General features: G+C 53.9%; 1 long non-coding RNA gene across 2 annotated transcripts; it reads right to left on the reverse strand.

Moving 5' to 3' along the window:
* Window positions 1–1,219: 1,219 nt before the first annotated feature.
* LOC114066530 lies at window positions 1,220–6,258 on the reverse strand. 2 transcript variants are annotated; one of them, XR_003573197.1, is made up of 3 exons: window positions 6,203–6,258; window positions 1,968–2,070; window positions 1,220–1,343 (listed from the first exon to the last, which is right to left on the reverse strand). It is a non-coding gene; the product is annotated as an uncharacterized LOC114066530 (long non-coding RNA). The 2 variants fall into 2 exon arrangements; XR_003573196.1 differs by lacking the exon at window positions 6,203–6,258 and adding an exon at window positions 2,975–3,122.
* Between the last annotated feature and the right edge of the window lie 632 nt (window positions 6,259–6,890).

Here is a 6,890-nt window from a genome sequence, read left to right on the forward strand (position 1 = left end):
TTCCCCCCCTCGCCCTCCGCGGATCCGCAGCGGGACCGCGGGAGCATCAGCGGGACCCACGCGGGGTCCGAGCAGCGCTCGCACCCCCGGAGCCCTCCGAGAGCCCCGGCAGCCACCCGAGACCCCCCCAGAGCCACGCGGGGACCCCCTAAATCTCCGGCAGCTCCCCCAGGAGCCTCTCCCTCTGCCCGGCGCGACCATCCCCGCCCCATCCCGGTGTTAGCCCCGCTCCTACCTCTGCGCTGAGCGGAGCCAAACCCGGCTCAGCCCGCGCCTCCGCCGCGGTTTAAATGGGCAGGTTGGGCCCGGCAGGGAGCATGCGCTGCCCGGGCCGAGCGGGGCCAAGGGGGGGCTCGGCCGCCCCCGCAACGGCACCGCAGCCCCGCTCCCAAAGCCCCGCAGCCCGAGCATCCCCGCTCCGGTAGAGCATCCCCGTCCCCCGGAGCCTTTCCCCGGGAGAACAGCCCCGATCCCCGCAGTGTCCTCCGGGAAAGCATCCCCGTCCCCCGGAGCCTTTCCCCGGGAGAGCAGCCCCGATCCCCGCAGTGTCCTCCGGAAAAGCATCCCCGTCCCCCGGAGCCTTTCCCCGGGAGAGCAGCCCCGTTCCCCGCACGCTGTTTCCCGTTGCGGGGAGAGCATCCCCCGGTCCCCGCAGCCCCCGCGGCCGAACTCGAGCCCGGCAGAGCATCCCCGCTGCCCGTACCCCTGGCCGGGAGAACACAGAGCATCCCCCCTGCCCGCACCCCTGGCCGGGAGAACACAGAGCATCCCCCCTGCCCGTACCCCTGGCCGGGAGAACACAGAGCATCCCCCCTGCCCGCATCCCTGGCCAGGAGAACACAGAGCATCCCCCCTGCCCGCACCCCTGGCCAGGAGAACACAGAGCATCCCCCCTGCCCGCACCCCTGGCCGGCAGAACACAGAGCATCCCCCCTGCCCGCACCCCTGGCCGGCAGAACAGCCCCTCACACCTCCAAACCCCCTCTCGCTCCCCGCAGCCCCGCACGCCGCTGCCATCGCCCCCATCGCCCGCTCTGTCCTGCCCGGCCCTTCAACCCGAGCAAAAAGTGGTTTCACTTTTTAAAACAAACAAACAGACAAACAGATTTTTTTTTTTTCTTAACCTTTTCTCTTTTTTCCCCCCTCCCTCCATCCCTCCCTCTCGAGCATCGTCGCCCGCAGCAGGAGTGTGTTTTTTTTTTTTTCGGTTTTGTTTGGGTTTATTAAGTACTGTTCGTTCCTCGTCATCGCTTGGGTTGTGTGCAAACGGGTCCCTTGCTCTGGGAAGCTTTTGACCTGGCCCTGGACATTATTCATGGGGGGTGGCTGCTTAACTCACACGGCTGCGAGGAGAGACACAAAATATATACATTTCTATACACACACTTACACAGAGAGATCTCGACGTCATATCAGCATCTAACTTGTCTAACAGTAGCTGAACAGGACCCTGAGCTGAGGGAAAATCAATGTTCTATTCATCCAGCCAGCCCTCGAGATGAGAACCCTCAGACAGAACAGCCTTTCCTAAACATCTGCAGCAACAAGTATCTTTTTTTTTTTTTTTTTTTTTTTAATGTGTGTGAACAAAATGAGCAAAGGATAGGAAAAATGAGGCAAGAATGCAGTTGACAAAACCAGCTGTTCCTAAATGAATGCTTGCAAATGCTTGGGCCAGTTCTTCAGCTGGAGACTTCAAAAGTCACCAAAAGGCTTGGGCTGGTTTGTACTATTTAAAGATTTGGCCCTTGGTTTTGCAGTGAATTCATCCAGCTCTATGAGTTACAGAAGCATTACAAAAGATTAGTTATTTTTAATCTTCACAGGGTCCCTCCTTTGAGCAGCTTTGTTACCTCTCAAGGTCAAAAATCCCATTTCCACGTCACATTTCAGCTTGGGTCAGCAGGATAGCGGTGTTTTTACTGGGAGCAGCTGCTCCCTCCCAAAGTTTGGCTGGAAGGACTCACCCTCCACAGAAAAAGCAGAGGAGCACCTGCATTTGTTGCCACTTGAGCTGATGAGAACTCCCTCACTGGGGTGGCTGACAAGGAGAAATGACACTGCTGTTTCCTGAAAAAAAGGGAAAAAAAAAAAAAAAGGAGCTTTTTTGGCACTCCAGATGCAGGAACTCAGTAACAAAAAAATCCAAACCCAACAAAAAGCACTGGAGAGAGCTGGGCTATGACTTCAGCTGGGGAAGTGCCAGAATCCAAATCTGGGTGGGGAGAACTGCCCCTGTTTTCTAGTCAGAGGAGTTCACAAGCAATTTCATAGCTATTAGTGCTCGTTGTTGGATTTTTTTCTCTCTCTCTTTTCCTCCCTCTCTCGCACTGGAGCAGATGACTGTCCCTAGGTGGATTCCCACATGGAGCAGGAGGAGCTGGGCACTGCTGGGCTCAGTGGTCAGACGAGCAGCATGAACTGCAGTTTCCTCTCTTCTATTCCCGGCTCTGACTCACTGTGTGATCTTGGTTCAGGCCCAGGCAGACAGTTTTGAAGCAGAAATTGCAGGCTGTGGTGCTGGACACTCCTGGAGGTCCCTGAGAGGAGGCTCTGCTGGTCCCACTGGGACCCTGGCACTGGGGACCTCCCAGAGCCAGAACTCTACCCGTGTCTGCACCAACAACAGGGGCTGGGCCAGGGCACAGAAAGCTTTGTTTCTCTCAAAAGTCACGAGATAAATGAATATTTAGTGTTTCATGCTGGTACAGAAGACCAAAACCTCTTGGAGCTGGAGAGGGTTTGCTCAGAATCACAAAATCATTGAGATTGGAAGAGACCCCCAAGACCATCGAGTCCAACCTGTGCCCCATCCCCACCCTGTCCCCCAGCCCAGAGCACTGAGAACTTGGCATTTCCAGCCACTGGAGATCCCACACCGAGCTCCCAGGAGCACTTTGGCAAGAGCTCAGTGGGATCAGCAACTCTGAAAATTTAGACCATGGGTACCTAAACACAACAATAACAGCCTGACCTTGGTTATACTCTGGTTTCACTAAATCCAGCCCTGGGCTTATAAATGGGCCTAACAACTTATTCTGAAGCAGGACCAGAAGCCTCAGAATAACTCAGGATTGGGCCATCATGGGAATCTGCAAACCACAATTATTTATCAAACAGGGGAAGTAGAGAGTCAACTGCCATCCCAGCTGCTCGTGCCTGATTAGATCATGGCACAGATTTGCCCTGGTCTTATCTAAATCTCACATGCCCAGCCAGGCAGAGCTCATGGTATCAACCAGAATATTGACAGGGGTTAGGAAGCACCACATGTGGCAGAGAAACACAAGGAGCAGGAGAGCTCTCAGCTTTACCTGGGCACAGGATGAGCTGTGGCAGCTCACATTCCTCTGCTGCAGCCCCACAGAGAGAATGCACGACCCTGATCCCCTCCAGAGATGACTTTCACGGGTGCTCTGGCTGATTCTGGGAGCCCCAGGTTGGCTTAAGGGTGGCTTTAAGCCCATTTTGTTCTTTAATTGCAGAAAACGCAAGTCCTGACCTTGATTGCAGAGCGGCTGCTGACTCACAACCCAAACCTTTCTGCGAGCTGAGAGCACAAACCCAACCTCAGCACCCCACCCAGGGAGGCTGAGTGATATTTACAGAGAATTCAGACACCCAGGTGGAAAAGTGTTAGAGAAATGCAAAGCAGAAACACACTTTGGTGGCTTTTGGTGCTGCTGCCTCGAGAACAGAGGCGGGAATTCACGCTGGGGCTTTCAGAGGGATCTTCCCTGACAGGCTGGCAGTTCTGAAACTCTTGTGCCTGTCAGGAGCGATGCTGCCAGGAGATGGACTTTGTGTAATTGTGTTTAATGGACCTTTAGAGAGAAAAAGCCACTGGAACAAGCACAGGCAGCGCAGGCTGTTTATACTTGAGGTACCAGAGCGGGCGGCCGCACTTCAGGGCTGATCTTCGCTCTCTCTCTAAACAGGAAATGTATTTTTGTCTCCAGCACTTCAGGAGAAGCCACCAGGCTACGACTTTCAGAGCGGGGGGTGCCAGAAAAGGGCATTTTGACTCCCTCACGAGGCCTGGGAGGTGGTGGGTGCCCAGAGCAGCAGGGCCTGGTGCTCCAGGGAGCCTCCAACACGTCACGGGGGGGGGAAATCAAGGGATGGGAAAAGGAGCTGCAAAGTCAGCCCTTGCCCAGGCAAAAACTGCCACAGTCAGCACCACTGAGGAGGGGGAATCTGGGGCAGGGGAATGGCAGGAATTGCCTTTTCTGTGGCAGTAGGAATTTCTTGGCACAGGATGATGCAACATCCCAGAGCTCCTCTCTGTCCTTCCTCAGTGTCCTCACCCCCAGCTAACGGTGCAGGCAGCTGCTTTTCCCTGGGAGAGGCTGCAGGGAGGACACTGGATCAGCACTCTATCAGCTTTGCAGAATTTTTATCTCCCCTGAGTTTCACAATATTTAGTTTTGGAGCAGTTGCAGTCACGGATTCAGGCAAGTGGTGTGGTTTGGTTTTTTTTTTTAAATTATTTTTCTTTTCGAAAACATCCATTTCCTCGTGTTTTGGTTGTAAAGGAAAAAAAAAAAGAAGGGGAAAAAAAAAAAAAAAAAAGCTTGGAAACATCACCAGCCGTAAATTGCCCAAACCAGGAAGCTACTTACTTATTTGCTTTTAATTGTGAGTCTCAAGACTGCGACAACCTCACGGTTTGGAGCCTCTGCAAAGCCTGTCTCACCCAGGAGCTGGTCAGGGATAGATCTGGTTGTGTGCTGGGCAGGTGGGGTCACCCTGTACCTCTCCCAGGATCCCAAGGCCTTTGCAGCCAAACAAACAAACCCATCCAAACCCCTTATTGATACTGGCCTGGCTCCCACTGTTTGCTGCTCAGCACCAGCCCCTGCAGGCGGCACAGAGGGGAAAAGCTGAGACCTGGGCACATCTGCTCTATTTACAGAGAGCAGCACAAACACTTCAGCTGGTCCCTGCCCCGCATTCTTAGCCCCTGCCCCCTCCAGCCAGGCCATGTCCCCGCAGCTCTGAGCGCTGCCCCCAGCCCAGAAAAGCTGTGCTGGCCCCCTCATCCTGCCAGGAGGCCACGGGGGGAACCCCCAGCAGGGAAAGGGATGTCCTTTGCTGTGGATGAAGGAGGAGAAATGGGACACCTGAAATCCAAACAGCTCCCCCGAGGGGAAGCTGGAGAGGAGCAGAGGAGCAGAGCAAGAGCTCTGCTGACGCCTCTGCCCCTGCCCTGCCGCTTTCTGGGCTGTCCCCTCCAGGCTGCAGGTAAAGCCACACTTCCCACGGGTGGAAAGGAAGCCCAGCTCTGCTTGGGTGCCCTGTGAGAGCAGCCACGGGCTGCAGAGTGCAGGCTGCAGCTCTCTGAACTTTAATCCTGAGCAGTTGCACAGCTACCCACGCTTGGCCCCAGAGGGTTCTTTAACCCTCTGCAACCCCAGGGACAGCCCAGCACCACTCAGGAAGGCCACTGGGAAGAGAAAGGGCACTTTGCACCACCTTATTCTGTTTGCACCACCTTGTTCTACGACCTGCAGTGCAGCTTTGATACCAGCCTGCCTCTCCTCCCCAGCACATCACTCCTCGCCCACCTCAGTCCTACAAACAAGGCAGGGAAGAATTTCCTGGCCAGTGCCTGGCAGATGCCAGTTTGGGACGGGTCCCACCCTCCTCTGAAAGGTCTTTTCCTCACCAGAGCATCAGATAACTGCTCACATCCCACCCACTGCCTCCCACTCTTACCCCAAGGGGGTAAATTTGATTTCACTGCAGCCCAGAATCACTTTGCCACGGGGCAGAGCAGACAACTCCAGTGTCAGTTTACGGATTTCCAGCTCAGGGCATAAGATTTGAGGCTCTTCCTTGTGAAAACAGCCTATTTTGATTCAAATCTGCTAAGAGAAAGCTGCCTGTGGACTGAACTCTTTCCCACCCTGCACGTTTGGTACCAGCAGCTTAAAACCACCCCGTGCCTTGCTCGCCCTTTAGTTCTGCTAAGCAAGAAACAAAGCCATGGATTTCTTTCTGGTTCGGGTGCCAAGGAAACTGTCAGCTCCCATTCAGTCTCCCAGCCTTTCCCTGCAACACATTTGCTCAGCCACTTGCAAATGATGCACCCCATGAGCCATCCACTCGATTTCCCAGGGCAGCGTCAGCCCCGAGCTCTGCCCACGGGACCCTGGGGGGCTCTGGGTGGGACACAGCCCAAACCAGGGGCCCTGGTGACCTCAACTGAACAATAACTCGCTGATACAAGTCCCTCCTGGGCCAGATGAAAAAGCAGGTCTTGCTGTTTGCTCCACTGAGGGGCCATCTTGGTTTGTTTTTTTTTTTTTTTTAAATTAAATTCTGGTTATCTGCAAAGGGAAGTAAAAAGCTCCAGTCGCTCGGACAAAGCAGGGCCTTAAACAATGAGAATTCTTTGATTCCAAATCCAAACCCTTTCTCCAGGCAGCACCTAAAGCCACACTGGAGGTGTCCCCAGACTCCTCCTTGGCTTTTCTTCCCCACTCACAATTTTTTTTTTCCTCCTGTCCCCATCTCTCCCATAGAGCCACAATTCTACCAGTCCGTTTCCTTGCCTTGCATGACACCTCTCAGCTTTGCCAGACAAGTTTTCTGCAGAACTTGGGGGTTGATTCTTTCAGGAAACTTCCCCAATTCATCATTATGGGGCAGGTGAAGCAGGAAACCCGAACCAGAAAATAACTGTAAAGCGTTTACAGAAACCACCCCAGCCCCTTTCACCGTGAAAGACGTTTCTTGTCAAACCAGTCGATCAGGAATAATTATCTACGAAACTTCAGAAGGTTAAAAATTATGCCTTTCCTTGACTGTTTTATCACACAATTGATGGGTGGATGTTTGCTGCAGGTAAACAACGTGCGCCCTGTTTATAGGACACAGAGCAAATA

The sequence above is a fragment of the Empidonax traillii genome, unplaced genomic scaffold, assembly GCF_003031625.1.
Source record: "Empidonax traillii isolate 1590-97213 ecotype Southwest subspecies unplaced genomic scaffold, ASM303162v1 scaffold769:size436185, whole genome shotgun sequence".
Classification (NCBI taxonomy): domain Eukaryota; kingdom Metazoa; phylum Chordata; class Aves; order Passeriformes; family Tyrannidae; genus Empidonax; species Empidonax traillii.